The sequence below is a fragment of the Carassius gibelio genome, chromosome B1, assembly GCF_023724105.1.
Source record: "Carassius gibelio isolate Cgi1373 ecotype wild population from Czech Republic chromosome B1, carGib1.2-hapl.c, whole genome shotgun sequence".
NCBI lineage: Eukaryota > Metazoa > Chordata > Actinopteri > Cypriniformes > Cyprinidae > Carassius > Carassius gibelio.
In genome coordinates this window covers 14413553-14428581 of record NC_068396.1, presented here as the reverse complement: position 1 = coordinate 14428581, position 15029 = coordinate 14413553, and the positions used below count along the sequence as shown (strand labels likewise).

At 42.8% G+C, this 15029-nt stretch overlaps 21 non-coding genes across 21 annotated transcripts; all 21 read left to right on the top strand.

Moving 5' to 3' along the window:
• Positions 1-284: 284 nt before the first annotated feature.
• On the top strand, positions 285-357 carry trnar-ucg (transfer RNA arginine (anticodon UCG)). The gene has a single exon. It is a non-coding gene; the product is annotated as a tRNA-Arg (tRNA).
• Positions 358-1300: 943 nt separating this feature from the next.
• On the top strand, positions 1301-1373 carry trnar-ucg (transfer RNA arginine (anticodon UCG)). The gene has a single exon. It is a non-coding gene; the product is annotated as a tRNA-Arg (tRNA).
• A 161-nt stretch (positions 1374-1534) lies between these two features.
• On the top strand, positions 1535-1607 carry trnar-ucg (transfer RNA arginine (anticodon UCG)). Its single transcript has one exon. It is a non-coding gene; the product is annotated as a tRNA-Arg (tRNA).
• A 367-nt stretch (positions 1608-1974) lies between these two features.
• trnar-ucg (transfer RNA arginine (anticodon UCG)) lies at positions 1975-2047 on the top strand. The gene has a single exon. It is a non-coding gene; the product is annotated as a tRNA-Arg (tRNA).
• Positions 2048-3637: 1590 nt separating this feature from the next.
• On the top strand, positions 3638-3710 carry trnar-ccg (transfer RNA arginine (anticodon CCG)). The gene has a single exon. It is a non-coding gene; the product is annotated as a tRNA-Arg (tRNA).
• A 367-nt stretch (positions 3711-4077) lies between these two features.
• Positions 4078-4150, top strand: trnar-ucg (transfer RNA arginine (anticodon UCG)). The gene has a single exon. It is a non-coding gene; the product is annotated as a tRNA-Arg (tRNA).
• A 155-nt stretch (positions 4151-4305) lies between these two features.
• Positions 4306-4378, top strand: trnar-ccg (transfer RNA arginine (anticodon CCG)). The gene has a single exon. It is a non-coding gene; the product is annotated as a tRNA-Arg (tRNA).
• A 1568-nt stretch (positions 4379-5946) lies between these two features.
• trnar-ucg (transfer RNA arginine (anticodon UCG)) lies at positions 5947-6019 on the top strand. The gene has a single exon. It is a non-coding gene; the product is annotated as a tRNA-Arg (tRNA).
• Positions 6020-6174: 155 nt separating this feature from the next.
• Positions 6175-6247, top strand: trnar-ccg (transfer RNA arginine (anticodon CCG)). Its single transcript has one exon. It is a non-coding gene; the product is annotated as a tRNA-Arg (tRNA).
• Positions 6248-6614: 367 nt separating this feature from the next.
• trnaq-uug (transfer RNA glutamine (anticodon UUG)) lies at positions 6615-6687 on the top strand. Its single transcript has one exon. It is a non-coding gene; the product is annotated as a tRNA-Gln (tRNA).
• A 155-nt stretch (positions 6688-6842) lies between these two features.
• On the top strand, positions 6843-6915 carry trnar-ccg (transfer RNA arginine (anticodon CCG)). The gene has a single exon. It is a non-coding gene; the product is annotated as a tRNA-Arg (tRNA).
• Positions 6916-7282: 367 nt separating this feature from the next.
• On the top strand, positions 7283-7355 carry trnaq-uug (transfer RNA glutamine (anticodon UUG)). Its single transcript has one exon. It is a non-coding gene; the product is annotated as a tRNA-Gln (tRNA).
• A 1296-nt stretch (positions 7356-8651) lies between these two features.
• On the top strand, positions 8652-8724 carry trnar-ucg (transfer RNA arginine (anticodon UCG)). The gene has a single exon. It is a non-coding gene; the product is annotated as a tRNA-Arg (tRNA).
• Positions 8725-8950: 226 nt separating this feature from the next.
• Positions 8951-9023, top strand: trnar-ucg (transfer RNA arginine (anticodon UCG)). The gene has a single exon. It is a non-coding gene; the product is annotated as a tRNA-Arg (tRNA).
• A 1352-nt stretch (positions 9024-10375) lies between these two features.
• Positions 10376-10448, top strand: trnar-ucg (transfer RNA arginine (anticodon UCG)). The gene has a single exon. It is a non-coding gene; the product is annotated as a tRNA-Arg (tRNA).
• Positions 10449-11810: 1362 nt separating this feature from the next.
• On the top strand, positions 11811-11883 carry trnar-ucg (transfer RNA arginine (anticodon UCG)). The gene has a single exon. It is a non-coding gene; the product is annotated as a tRNA-Arg (tRNA).
• Positions 11884-12044: 161 nt separating this feature from the next.
• Positions 12045-12117, top strand: trnar-ccg (transfer RNA arginine (anticodon CCG)). Its single transcript has one exon. It is a non-coding gene; the product is annotated as a tRNA-Arg (tRNA).
• Positions 12118-12343: 226 nt separating this feature from the next.
• On the top strand, positions 12344-12416 carry trnar-ucg (transfer RNA arginine (anticodon UCG)). Its single transcript has one exon. It is a non-coding gene; the product is annotated as a tRNA-Arg (tRNA).
• A 161-nt stretch (positions 12417-12577) lies between these two features.
• On the top strand, positions 12578-12650 carry trnar-ucg (transfer RNA arginine (anticodon UCG)). The gene has a single exon. It is a non-coding gene; the product is annotated as a tRNA-Arg (tRNA).
• A 226-nt stretch (positions 12651-12876) lies between these two features.
• trnar-ucg (transfer RNA arginine (anticodon UCG)) lies at positions 12877-12949 on the top strand. The gene has a single exon. It is a non-coding gene; the product is annotated as a tRNA-Arg (tRNA).
• Positions 12950-14301: 1352 nt separating this feature from the next.
• On the top strand, positions 14302-14374 carry trnar-ucg (transfer RNA arginine (anticodon UCG)). Its single transcript has one exon. It is a non-coding gene; the product is annotated as a tRNA-Arg (tRNA).
• Positions 14375-15029: the final 655 nt, after the last annotated feature.

The following is a 15029-nucleotide window of genomic DNA, read 5'->3' as shown; positions in this document are numbered from 1 at the left end:
GCATCAGCCTCAGGAGCTGGGAATTGTGGGTTCAAGTCACACCTGGGTCGTCTTTCAGGGCTTTCATTTAAGTGGGCTATGCAAGAAATTTCAGTATGATAACTTCAATATGACACTATAGCCCCAAGAATTAGCATAGAACTGGCAATTTCATGATATTGCTTTCAGTTTAGTTTGTTTCTGACTGTCTGTCAATGACTCTGGGTTCGAATCCCAATGTCATGATATCGCTTTTAGTTTGTTTATGACTGTGTGTCAATGCATCTGGGTTCACCAGTGAACAGGGCCCAGTGGCCTAATGGATAAGGCATCAGCCTTCGGAGCTGAGGATTGTGGGTTCGAGTCCCACCTGGGTCATCTTTCAAGCATTGCATTTAAGCTGGCAGTGCAAGAAAGAAATTCAAGGACGATAACTTCACTGTAGACACAAGGAATAGAACTGGCAATTTCATGATATTGCTTTTAGTTTGTTTATGACTGTCTGTCAATGCCTCTTGATTTACCAGTGAACCAGGCCCAGTGGACTAATGGAGAAGGCATCAGCCTTCGGAGCTGAGGATTGTGGGTTCGAGTCCCACTTGGGTCATCATTCAAGAGTTGCATTTCAGCTGGCATTGCAAGAAAGTAATTCAATGGTGAACTTTTACTATAGACACAAGAATTAGCACAGAACTGGCATTTTTTTAAATAACTTTCAATTTAGCTTGCATCAGAATGTTAATGAATACCTCAGGCTTAATCAGAGAAAAGGTCCAGTTGTCTAATAAATAAGGCATCAACCTTCGGAGCTGGGGGTTGTGAATTAAATTACCACCTGAGTCGTCAATGAGAGGTTAGATTTAAGTTGGCTGCGCAACAGGTACCAGGATGATAAGTGCAAGGAGACACAATAGCTGTGACAAAGGAACATGAGAGTTAGCATAGAACTGCCAACGGAACATGGGATCAAGTCCCACCTGGGTCATCTTTGAGGGCTTTAATTTAAGTGGGCTATGCAAGAAATTTCAGGATGATAACTTCAATATGACACTATAGCCCCAAGAATTAGCATAGAACGGGAAATTTTATGATATTGCTTTCAGTTTAGTTTGTTTCTGACAGTCTGTCAATGACTCTGGGTTCGAATCCCACCTGGGTCATCTTTCAAGAGTTGCATTTAAGCTGGCAGTGCAAGACAGAAATTCAAGGACGATATCTTCATTGTAGACATAAGAATTAGCATAGAACTGGCAATGTCATGATATCGCTTTTAGTTTGTTTGTGACTGTGTGTCAATGCATCTGGGTTCACCAGTGAACAGGGCCCAGTGGCCTAATGGATAAGGCATCAGCCTTCGGAGCTGAGGATTGTGGGTTCGAGTCCCACCTGGGTCATCTTTCAAGCTTTGTATTTAAGCTGGCAGTGCAAGAAAGAAATTCAAGGACGATAACTTCACTGTAGACACAAGAATTAGAATAGAACTCGCAATTTCATGATATTGCTTTTAGTTTGTTTATGACTGTCTGTCAATGCCTCTTGATTTACCAGTGAACCAGGCCCAGTGGCCTAATGGATAAGGCATCAGCCTTCGGAGCTGAGGATTGTGGGTTCAAGTCCCACCTGGGTCATCACTCAGATCAGCTTCGGATAAGACTTTCTGTAATGCCTCTGGGTTCACTAACAGATGTGGCCCATTGGCCTAATGGATAAGGCATCAGCCTCAGGAGCTGGGAATTGTGGGTTCAAGTCACACCTGGGTCGTCTTTCAGGGCTTTCATTTAAGTGGGCTATGCAAGAAATTTCAGTATGATAACTTCAATATGACACTATAGCCCCAAGAATTAGCATAGAACTGGCAATTTCATGATATTGCTTTCAGTTTAGTTTGTTTCTGACTGTCTGTCAATGACTCTGGGTTCGAATCCCAATGTCATGATATCGCTTTTAGTTTGTTTATGACTGTGTGTCAATGCATCTGGGTTCACCAGTGAACAGGGCCCAGTGGCCTAATGGATAAGGCATCAGCCTTCGGAGCTGAGGATTGTGGGTTCGAGTCCCACCTGGGTCATCTTTCAAGCTTTGTATTTAAGCTGGCAGTGCAAGAAAGAAATTCAAGGACGATAACTTCACTGTAGACACAAGAATTAGAATAGAACTCGCAATTTCATGATATTGCTTTTAGTTTGTTTATGACTGTCTGTCAATGCCTCTTGATTTACCAGTGAACCAGGCCCAGTGACCTAATGGAGAAGGCAACAGCCTTCGGAGTTGAGGATTGTGGGTTCGAGTCCCACTTGGGTCATCATTCAAGTGTTTCATTTCAGCTGGCATTGCAAAAAGGAAATTCAATGGTGAACTTTTACTATAGACACAAGAATTAGCACAGAACTGGCATTTTTGAAATAACTTTCAATTTAGCTTGCATCAGAATGTTAATGAATACCTCAGGCTTAATCAGAGAAAAGGTCCAGTTGTCTAATAAATAAGGCATCAACCTTCGGAGCTGGGGGTTGTGAATTAAATTACCACCTGAGTCGTCAATGAGAGGTTAGATTTAAGTTGGCTGCGCAACAGGTACCAGGATGATAAGTGCAAGGAGACACAATAGCTGTGACAAAGGAACATGAGAGTTAGCATAGAACTGCCAACGGAACATGAGAACTTGCAATTTCATGAAAACTCTTTCAGTTTAGTTTGTTTCTGACTGTCTGTCAATGCCTCTGGGTTCACCAGTGAACAAGGCCCAGTGGCCTAATGCATCGGTCTTCAGAGCTGAGGATTGTGGGTTCATCTTTCAAGGTTGGTGTTTATGTTGGCAGTGCAAGGAAGAAATTCTAGGACGATAACGTCAATATGACACTATAGCCACAAGATTAATCATAAAATTTGCAAATTTCTGAAAACTCACTCAGTTCAGCTTGGATAAGACGGTCTGTAAATGCCTCTGTGTGGGCTTGTTGGAAAATACCCAGTGACCAAACGGATAAAGCATCAACCTTCAGAGCTGAAGATTGTGGGTTCATGTCATGAGAATTATCATAGAACAGGCAATTTTCTGAAATCTCACTCAGATCAGCTTCGGATAAGACTTTCTGTAATGCCTCTGGGTTCACTAACAGATGTGGCCCATTGGCCTAATGGATAAGGCATCAGCCTCAGGGGCTGTGAATTGTGGGTTCAAGTCCCACCTGGGTCGTCTTTCAGGGCTTTCATTTAAGTGGGCTATGCAAGAAATTTCAGGATGATAACTTCAATATGACACTATAGCCCCAAGAATTAGCATAGAACTGGCAATTTCATGATATTGCTTTCAGTTTAGTTTGTTTCTGACTGTCTGTCAGTGACTCTGGGTTCGAATCCCAATGTCATGATATCGCTTTTAGTTTGTTTATGACTGTGTGTCAATGCCTCTGGGATCACCAGTGAACAGGGCCCAGTGGTCTAATGGATAAGGCATCTGCCTTCGGAGCTGAGGATTGTGGGTTCGAGTCCCACCTGGGTCATCTTTCAAGCGTTGCATTTAAGCTGGCAGTGCAAGAAAGAAATTCAAGGACGATAGCTACACTGTAGACATTAGAATAGAACTGGCAATTTCATGATATTGCTTTTAGTTTGTTTATGACTGTGTGTCAATGCCTCTTGATTCATCAGTGAACGAGGCCCAGTGGCCTAATGGATAAGGCATCAGCCTCCGGAGCTGGGAATTGTGGGTTCAAGTCCCACCTGGGTCATCACTCAGATCAGCTTCGGATAAGACTTTCTGTAATGCCTCTGGGTTCACTAACAGATGTGGCCCATTGGCCTAATGGATAAGGCATCAGCCTCAGGAGCTGGGAATTGTGGGTTCAAGTCACACCTGGGTCGTCTTTCAGGGCTTTCATTTAAGTGGGCTATGCAAGAAATTTCAGGATGATAACTTCAATATGACACTATAGCCCCAAGAATTAGCATAGAACTGGCAATTTCATGATATTGCTTTCAGTTTAGTTTGTTTCTGACTGTCTGTCAATGACTCTGGGTTCGATTCCCAATGTCATGATATCGCTTTTAGTTTGTTTATGACTGTGTGTCAATGCCTCTGGGATCACCAGTGAACAGGGCCCAGTGGCCTAATGGATAAGGCATCAGCCTTCGGAGCTGAGGATTGTGGGTTCGAGTCCCACCTGGGTCATCTTTCAAGCGTTGCATTTAAGCTGGCAGTGCAAGAAAGAAATTCAAGAACGATAGCTACACTGTAGACATTAGAATAGAACTGGCAATTTCATGATATTGCTTTTAGTTTGTTTTTGACTGTGTGTCAATGCTTCTTGATTCATCAGTGAACGAGGCCCAGTGGCCTAATGGATAAGGCATCAGCCTCCGGAGCTGGGAATTGTGGGTTCAAGTCCCACCTGGGTCATCACTCAGATCAGCTTCGGATAAGACTTTCTGTAATGCCTCTGGGTTCACTAACAGATGTGGCCCATTGGCCTAATGGATAAGGCATCAGCCTCAGGAGCTGTGAATTGTGGGTTCAAGTCCCACCTGGGTCGTCTTTCAGGGCTTTCATTTAAGTGGGCTATGCAAGAAATTTCAGGATGATAACTTCAATATGACACTATAGCCCCAAGAATTAGCATAGAACTGGCAATTTCATGATATTGCTTTCAGTTTAGTTTGTTTCTGACTGTCTGTCAATGACTCTGGGTTCGAATCCCAATGTCATGATATCGCTTTTAGTTTGTTTATGACTGTGTGTCAATGCATCTGGGTTCACCAGTGAACAGGGCCCAGTGGCCTAATGGAGAAGGCAACAGCCTTCGGAGTTGAGGATTGTGGGTTCGAGTCCCACTTGGGTCATCATTCAAGTGTTTCATTTCAGCTGGCATTGCAAAAAGGAAATTCAATGGTGAACTTTTACTATAGACACAAGAATTAGCACAGAACTGGCATTTTTGAAATAACTTTCAATTTAGCTTGCATCAGAATGTTAATGAATACCTCAGGCTTAATCAGAGAAAAGGTCCAGTTGTCTAATAAATAAGGCATCAACCTTCGGAGCTGGGGGTTGTGAATTAAATTACCACCTGAGTCGTCAATGAGAGGTTAGATTTAAGTTGGCTGCGCAACAGGTACCAGGATGATAAGTGCAAGGAGACACAATAGCTGTGACAAAGGAACATGAGAGTTAGCATAGAACTGCCAACGGAACATGAGAACTTGCAATTTCATGAAAACTCTTTCAGTTTAGTTTGTTTCTGACTGTCTGTCAATGCCTCTGGGTTCACCAGTGAACAAGGCCCAGTGGCCTAATGCATCGGTCTTCAGAGCTGAGGATTGTGGGTTCATCTTTCAAGGTTGGTGTTTATGTTGGCAGTGCAAGGAAGAAATTCTAGGACGATAACGTCAATATGACACTATAGCCACAAGATTAATCATAAAATTTGCAAATTTCTGAAAACTCACTCAGTTCAGCTTGGATAAGACGGTCTGTAAATGCCTCTGTGTGGGCTTGTTGGAAAATACCCAGTGACCAAACGGATAAAGCATCAACCTTCAGAGCTGAAGATTGTGGGTTCATGTCATGAGAATTATCATAGAACAGGCAATTTTCTGAAATCTCACTCAGATCAGCTTCGGATAAGACTTTCTGTAATGCCTCTGGGTTCACTAACAGATGTGGCCCATTGGCCTAATGGATAAGGCATCAGCCTCAGGGGCTGTGAATTGTGGGTTCAAGTCCCACCTGGGTCGTCTTTCAGGGCTTTCATTTAAGTGGGCTATGCAAGAAATTTCAGGATGATAACTTCAATATGACACTATAGCCCCAAGAATTAGCATAGAACTGGCAATTTCATGATATTGCTTTCAGTTTAGTTTGTTTCTGACTGTCTGTCAGTGACTCTGGGTTCGAATCCCAATGTCATGATATCGCTTTTAGTTTGTTTATGACTGTGTGTCAATGCCTCTGGGATCACCAGTGAACAGGGCCCAGTGGTCTAATGGATAAGGCATCAGCCTTCGGAGCTGAGGATTGTGGGTTCGAGTCCCACCTGGGTCATCTTTCAAGCGTTGCATTTAAGCTGGCAGTGCAAGAAAGAAATTCAAGGACGATAGCTACACTGTAGACATTAGAATAGAACTGGCAATTTCATGATATTGCTTTTAGTTTGTTTATGACTGTGTGTCAATGCCTCTTGATTCATCAGTGAACGAGGCCCAGTGGCCTAATGGATAAGGCATCAGCCTCCGGAGCTGTGAATTGTGGGTTCAAGTCCCACCTGGGTCATCACTCAGATCAGCTTCGGATAAGACTTTCTGTAATGCCTCTGGGTTCACTAACAGATGTGGCCCATTGGCCTAATTAATAAGGCATCAGCCTCAGGAGCTGGGAATTGTGGGTTCAAGTCACACCTGGGTCGTCTTTCAGGGCTTTCATTTAAGTGGGCTATGCAAGAAATTTCAGGATGATAACTTCAATATGACACTATAGCCCCAAGAATTAGCATAGAACTGGCAATTTCATGATATTGCTTTCAGTTTAGTTTGTTTCTGACTGTCTGTCAATGACTCTGGGTTCGAATCCCAATGTCATGATATCGCTTTTAGTTTGTTTATGACTGTGTGTCAATGCATCTGGGTTCACCAGTGAACAGGGCCCAGTGGCCTAATGGATAAGGCATCAGCCTTTGGAGCTGAGGATTGTGGGTTCGAGTCCCACCTGGGTCATCTTTGAAGCATTGCATTTAAGCTGGCAGTGCAAGAAAGAAATTCAAGGACGATAGCTACACTGTAGACATTAGAATAGAACTGGCAATTTCATGATATTGCTTTTAGTTTGTTTTTGACTGTGTGTCAATGCTTCTTGATTCATCAGTGAACGAGGCCCAGTGGCCTAATGGATAAGGCATCAGCCTCCGGAGCTGGGAATTGTGGGTTCAAGTCCCACCTGGGTCATCACTCAGATCAGCTTCGGATAAGACTTTCTGTAATGCCTCTGGGTTCACTAACAGATGTGGCCCATTGGCCTAATGGATAAGGCATCAGCCTCAGGAGCTGTGAATTGTGGGTTCAAGTCCCACCTGGGTCGTCTTTCAGGGCTTTCATTTAAGTGGGCTATGCAAGAAATTTCAGGATGATAACTTCAATATGACACTATAGCCCCAAGAATTAGCATAGAACTGGCAATTTCATGATATTGCTTTCAGTTTAGTTTGTTTCTGACTGTCTGTCAATGACTCTGGGTTCGAATCCCAATGTCATGATATCGCTTTTAGTTTGTTTATGACTGTGTGTCAATGCATCTGGGTTCACCAGTGAACAGGGCCCAGTGGCCTAATGGATAAGGCATCAGCCTTTGGAGCTGAGGATTGTGGGTTCGAGTCCCACCTGGGTCATCTTTGAAGCATTGCATTTAAGCTGGCAGTGCAAGAAAGAAATTCAAGGACGATAACTTCACTGTAGACACAAGAATTAGAATAGAACTGGCAATTTCATGATATTGCTTTTAGTTTGTTTATGACTGTCTGTCAATGCCTCTTGATTTACCAGTGAACCAGGCCCAGTGGACTAATGGAGAAGGCATCAGCCTTCAGAGCTGAGGATTGTGGGTTCGAGTCCCACTTGGGTCATCATTCAAGAGTTGCATTTCAGCTGGCATTGCAAGAAAGTAATTCAATGGTGAACTTTTACTATAGACACAAGAATTAGCACAGAACTGGCATTTTTTGAAATAACTTTCAATTTAGCTTGCATCAGAATGTTAATGAATACCTCAGGCTTAATCAGAGAAAAGGTCCAGTTGTCTAATAAATAAGGCATCAACCTTCGGAGCTGGGGGTTGTGAATTAAATTACCACCTGAGTCGTCAATGAGAGGTTAGATTTAAGTTGGCTGCGCAACAGGTACCAGGATGATAAGTGCAAGGAGACACAATAGCTGTGACAAAGGAACATGAGAGTTAGCATAGAACTGCCAACGGAACATGAGAACTAGCAATTTCATGAAAACTCTTTCAGTTTAGTTTGTTTCTGACTGTCTGTCAATGCCTCTGGGTTCACCAGTGAACAAGGCCCAGTGGCCTAATGCATCGGCCTTCAGAGCTGAGGAATGTGGGTTCATCTTTCAAGGTTGGTGTTTATGTTGGCAGTGCAAGGAAGAAATTCTAGGACGATAACCAGCTTGGATAAGACGGTCTGTAAATGCCTCTGTGTGGGCTTGTTGGAAAATACCCAGTGACCAAACGGATAAAGCATCAACCTTCAGAGCTGAAGATTGTGGGTTCAAGTCATGAGAATTATCATAGAACAGGCAATTTTCTGAAATCTCACTCAGATCAGCTTCGGATAAGACTTTCTGCAATGCCTCTGGGTTCACTAACAGATGTGGCCTGTTGGCCTAATGGATAAGGTATCAGCCTCAGGAGCTGGGAATTGTGGGTTCAAGTCCCACCTGGGTCGTCTTTTAGGGCTTTCATTTCAGTGGGCTATGCAAGAAATTTCAGGATGATAACTTCAATATGACACTATAGCCCCAAGAATTAGCATAGAACTGGCAATTTCATGATATTGCTTTCAGTTTAGTTTGTTTCTGACTGTCTGTCAATGACTCTGGGTTCGAATCCCAATGTCATGATATCGCTTTTAGTTTGTTTATGACTGTGTGTCAATGCCTCTGGGTTCACCAGTGAACAGGGCCCAGTGGCCTAATGGATAAGGCATCAGCCTTCGGAGCTGAGGATTGTGGGTTCAAGTCCCACCTGGGTCATCTTTGAGGGCTTTCATTTAAGTGGGCTATGTCAATGACTCTGGGTTCGAATCCCACCTGGATCATCTTTCAAGAGTTGCATTTAAGCTGGCAGTGCAAGACAGAAATTCAAGGACGATATCTTCATTGTAGACATAAGAATTAGCATAGAACTGGCAATGTCATGATATCGCTTTTAGTTTGTTTATGACTGTGTGTCAATGCATCTGGGTTCACCAGTGAACGAGGCCCAGTGGCCTAATGGATAAGGCATCAGCCTTCGGAGCTGAGGATTGTGGGTTCGAGTCCCACCTGGGTCATCTTTCCAGCGTTGCATTTAAGCTGGCAGTGCAAGAAAGAAATTCAAGGACGATAACTTCACTGTAGACACAAGTATTAGAATAGAACTGGCAATTTCATGATATTGCTTTTAGTTTGTTTATGACTGTCTGTCAATGCCTCTTGATTTACCAGTGAACCAGGCCCAGTGGACTAATGGAGAAGGCATCAGCCTTCGGAGCTGAGGATTGTGTGTTCGAGTCCCACTTGGGTCATCATTCAAGAGTTGCATTTCAGCTGGCATTGCAAGAAAGTAATTCAATGGTGAACTTTTACTATAGACACAAGAATTAGCACAGAACTGGCATTTTTTGAAATAACTTTCAATTTAGCTTGCATCAGAATAATAATGAATACCTCAGGCTTAATCAGAGAAAAGGTCCAGTTGTCTAATAAATAAGGCATCAACCTTCGGAGCTGGGGGTTGTGAATTAAATTACCACCTGAGTCGTCAATGAGAGGTTAGATTTAAGTTGGCTGCGCAACAGGTACCAGGATGATAAGTGCAAGGAGACACAATAGCTGTGACAAAGGAACATGAGAGTTAGCATAGAACTGCCAACGGAACATGGGTTCAAGTCCCACCTGGATCATCTTTGAGGGCTTTCATTTAAGTGGGCTATGCAAGAAATTTCAGGATGATAACTTCAATATGACACTATAGCCCCAAGAATTAGCATAGAACGGGAAATTTTATGATATTGCTTTCAGTTTAGTTTGTTTCTGACAGTCTGTCAATGACTCTGGGTTCGAATCCCACCTGGGTCATCTTTCAAGAGTTGCATTTAAGCTGGCAGTGCAAGACAGAAATTCCAGGACGATATCTTCATTGTAGACATAAGAATTAGCATAGAACTGGCAATGTCATGATATCGCTTTTAGTTTGTTTATGACTGTGTGTCAATGCCTCTTGATTCATCAGTGAATGAGGCCCAGTGGCCTAATGGATTAGGCATCAGCCTCCGGAGCTGGGAATTGTGGGTTCAAGTCCAACCTGGGTCATCTTTGAGGGCTTTCATTTAAGTGGGCTATGCAAGAAATTTCAGGATGATAACTTCAATATGACACTATAGCCCCAAGAATTAGCATAGAATGGGAAATTTTCTGATATTGCTTTCAGTTTAGTTTGTTTCTGACAGTCTGTCAATGACTCTGGGTTCGAATCCCACCTGGGTCAACTTTCAAGAGTTGCATTTAAGCTGGCAGTGCAAGAAAGAAATTCAAGGACGATAACTTCACTGTAGACACAAGGAATAGAACTGGCAATTTCATGATATCGCTTTTAGTTTGTTTGTGACTGTGTGTCAATGCATCTGGGTTCACCAGTGAACAGGGCCCAGTGGCCTAATGGATAAGGCATCAGCCTTCGGAGCTGAGGATTGTGGGTTCGAGTCCCACCTGGGTCATCTTTCAAGCTTTGTATTTAAGCTGGCAGTGCAAGAAAGAAATTCAAGGACGATAACTTCACTGTAGACACAAGAATTAGAATAGAACTCGCAATTTCATGATATTGCTTTTAGTTTGTTTATGACTGTCTGTCAATGCCTCTTGATTTACCAGTGAACCAGGCCCAGTGACCTAATGGAGAAGGCAACAGCCTTCGGAGTTGAGGATTGTGGGTTCGAGTCCCACTTGGGTCATCATTCAAGTGTTTCATTTCAGCTGGCATTGCAAAAAGGAAATTCAATGGTGAACTTTTACTATAGACACAAGAATTAGCACAGAACTGGCATTTTTGAAATAACTTTCAATTTAGCTTGCATCAGAATGTTAATGAATACCTCAGGCTTAATCAGAGAAAAGGTCCAGTTGTCTAATAAATAAGGCATCAACCTTCGGAGCTGGGGGTTGTGAATTAAATTACCACCTGAGTCGTCAATGAGAGGTTAGATTTAAGTTGGCTGCGCAACAGGTACCAGGATGATAAGTGCAAGGAGACACAATAGCTGTGACAAAGGAACATGAGAGTTAGCATAGAACTGCCAACGGAACATGAGAACTTGCAATTTCATGAAAACTCTTTCAGTTTAGTTTGTTTCTGACTGTCTGTCAATGCCTCTGGGTTCACCAGTGAACAAGGCCCAGTGGCCTAATGCATCGGTCTTCAGAGCTGAGGATTGTGGGTTCATCTTTCAAGGTTGGTGTTTATGTTGGCAGTGCAAGGAAGAAATTCTAGGACGATAACGTCAATATGACACTATAGCCACAAGATTAATCATAAAATTTGCAAATTTCTGAAAACTCACTCAGTTCAGCTTGGATAAGACGGTCTGTAAATGCCTCTGTGTGGGCTTGTTGGAAAATACCCAGTGACCAAACGGATAAAGCATCAACCTTCAGAGCTGAAGATTGTGGGTTCATGTCATGAGAATTATCATAGAACAGGCAATTTTCTGAAATCTCACTCAGATCAGCTTCGGATAAGACTTTCTGTAATGCCTCTGGGTTCACTAACAGATGTGGCCCATTGGCCTAATGGATAAGGCATCAGCCTCAGGAGCTGTGAATTGTGGGTTCAAGTCCCACCTGGGTCGTCTTTCAGGGCTTTCATTTAAGTGGGCTATGCAAGAAATTTCAGGATGATAACTTCAATATGACACTATAGCCCCAAGAATTAGCATAGAACTGGCAATTTCATGATATTGCTTTCAGTTTAGTTTGTTTCTGACTGTCTGTCAGTGACTCTGGGTTCGAATAACAATGTCATGATATCGCTTTTAGTTTGTTTATGACTGTGTGTCAATGCCTCTGGGTTCACCAGAGAACAGGGCCCAGTGGCCTAATGGATAAGGCATCAGCCTTCGGAGCTGAGGATTGTGGGTTCGAGTCCCACCTGGGTCATCTTTCAAGCGTTGCATTTAAGCTGGCAGTGCAAGAAAGAAATTCAAAGATGATAAGTTCACTGTAGACACAAGAATTAGAATAGAACTGGCAATTTAATGATATTGCTTTTAGTTTGTTTATGACTGTGTGTGAATGCCTCTTGATTCATCAGTGAAGGAGGCCCAGTGGCCTAATGGATAAGGCATCAGCCTCCGGAGCTGGGAATTGTGGGTTCAAGTCCCACCTGGGTCATCTTTGAGGGCTTTCATTTAAGTGGGCTATGTCAATGACTCTGGGTTCGAATCCCACCTGGATCATCTTTCAAGAGTTGCATTTAAGCTGGCAGTGCAAGACAGAAATTCAAGGACGATATCTTCATTGTAGACATAAGAATTAGCATAGAACTGGCAATGTCATGATATCGCTTTTAGTTTGTTTATGACTGTGTGTCAATGCATCTGGGTTCACCAGTGAACGAGGCCCAGTGGCCTAATGGATAAGGCATCAGCCTTCGGAGCTGAGGATTGTGGGTTCGAGTCCCACCTGGGTCATCTTTCAAGCGTTGCATTTAAGCTGGCAGTGCAAGAAAGAAATTCAAGGACGATAACTTCACTGTAGACACAAGTATTAGAATAGAACTGGCAATTTCATGATATTGCTTTTAGTTTGTTTATGACTGTGTGTCAATGCCTCTGGGTTCACCAGTGAACAGGGCCCAGTGGCCTAATGGATAAGGCATCAGCCTTCGGAGCTGAGGATTGTGGGTTCAAGTCCCACCTGGGTCATCTTTGAGGGCTTTCATTTAAGTGGGCTATGTCAATGACTCTGGGTTCGAATCCCACCTGGATCATCTTTCAAGAGTTGCATTTAAGCTGGCAGTGCAAGACAGAAATTCAAGGACGATATCTTCATTGTAGACATAAGAATTAGCATAGAACTGGCAATGTCATGATATCGCTTTTAGTTTGTTTATGACTGTGTGTCAATGCATCTGGGTTCACCAGTGAACAAGGCCCAGTGGCCTAATGGATAAGGCATCAGCCTTCGGAGCTGAGGATTGTGGGTTCGAGTCCCACCTGGGTCATCTTTCCAGCGTTGCATTTAAGCTGGCAGTGCAAGAAAGAAATTCAAGGACGATAACTTCACTGTAGACACAAGTATTAGAATAGAACTGGCAATTTCATGATATTGCTTTTAGTTTGTTTATGACTGTCTGTCAATGCCTCTTGATTTACCAGTGAACCAGGCCCAGTGGACTAATGGAGAAGGCATCAGCCTTCGGAGCTGAGGATTGTGTGTTCGAGTCCCACTTGGGTCATCATTCAAGAGTTGCATTTCAGCTGGCATTGCAAGAAAGTAATTCAATGGTGAACTTTTACTATAGACACAAGAATTAGCACAGAACTGGCATTTTTTGAAATAACTTTCAATTTAGCTTGCATCAGAATAATAATGAATACCTCAGGCTTAATCAGAGAAAAGGTCCAGTTGTCTAATAAATAAGGCATCAACCTTCGGAGCTGGGGGTTGTGAATTAAATTACCACCTGAGTCGTCAATGAGAGGTTAGATTTAAGTTGGCTGCGCAACAGGTACCAGGATGATAAGTGCAAGGAGACACAATAGCTGTGACAAAGGAACATGAGAGTTAGCATAGAACTGCCAACGGAACATGGGTTCAAGTCCCACCTGGATCATCTTTGAGGGCTTTCATTTAAGTGGGCTATGCAAGAAATTTCAGGATGATAACTTCAATATGACACTATAGCCCCAAGAATTAGCATAGAACGGGAAATTTTATGATATTGCTTTCAGTTTAGTTTGTTTCTGACAGTCTGTCAATGACTCTGGGTTCGAATCCCACCTGGGTCATCTTTCAAGAGTTGCATTTAAGCTGGCAGTGCAAGACAGAAATTCCAGGACGATATCTTCATTGTAGACATAAGAATTAGCATAGAACTGGCAATGTCATGATATCGCTTTTAGTTTGTTTATGACTGTGTGTCAATGCCTCTTGATTCATCAGTGAATGAGGCCCAGTGGCCTAATGGATTAGGCATCAGCCTCCGGAGCTGGGAATTGTGGGTTCAAGTCCAACCTGGGTCATCTTTGAGGGCTTTCATTTAAGTGGGCTATGCAAGAAATTTCAGGATGATAACTTCAATATGACACTATAGCCCCAAGAATTAGCATAGAATGGGAAATTTTCTGATATTGCTTTCAGTTTAGTTTGTTTCTGACAGTCTGTCAATGACTCTGGGTTCGAATCCCACCTGGGTCAACTTTCAAGAGTTGCATTTAAGCTGGCAGTGCAAGAAAGAAATTCAAGGACGATAACTTCACTGTAGACACAAGGAATAGAACTGGCAATTTCATGATATCGCTTTTAGTTTGTTTGTGACTGTGTGTCAATGCATCTGGGTTCACCAGTGAACAGGGCCCAGTGGCCTAATGGATAAGGCATCAGCCTTCGGAGCTGAGGATTGTGGGTTCGAGTCCCACCTGGGTCATCTTTCAAGCTTTGTATTTAAGCTGGCAGTGCAAGAAAGAAATTCAAGGACGATAACTTCACTGTAGACACAAGAATTAGAATAGAACTCGCAATTTCATGATATTGCTTTTAGTTTGTTTATGACTGTCTGTCAATGCCTCTTGATTTACCAGTGAACCAGGCCCAGTGACCTAATGGAGAAGGCAACAGCCTTCGGAGTTGAGGATTGTGGGTTCGAGTCCCACTTGGGTCATCATTCAAGTGTTTCATTTCAGCTGGCATTGCAAAAAGGAAATTCAATGGTGAACTTTTACTATAGACACAAGAATTAGCACAGAACTGGCATTTTTGAAATAACTTTCAATTTAGCTTGCATCAGAATGTTAATGAATACCTCAGGCTTAATCAGAGAAAAGGTCCAGTTGTCTAATAAATAAGGCATCAACCTTCGGAGCTGGGGGTTGTGAATTAAATTACCACCTGAGTCGTCAATGAGAGGTTAGATTTAAGTTGGCTGCGCAACAGGTACCAGGATGATAAGTGCAAGGAGACACAATAGCTGTGACAAAGGAACATGAGAGTTAGCATAGAACTGCCAACGGAACATGAGAACTTGCAATTTCATGAAAACTCTTTCAGTTTAGTTTGTTTCTGACTGTCTGTCAATGCCTCTG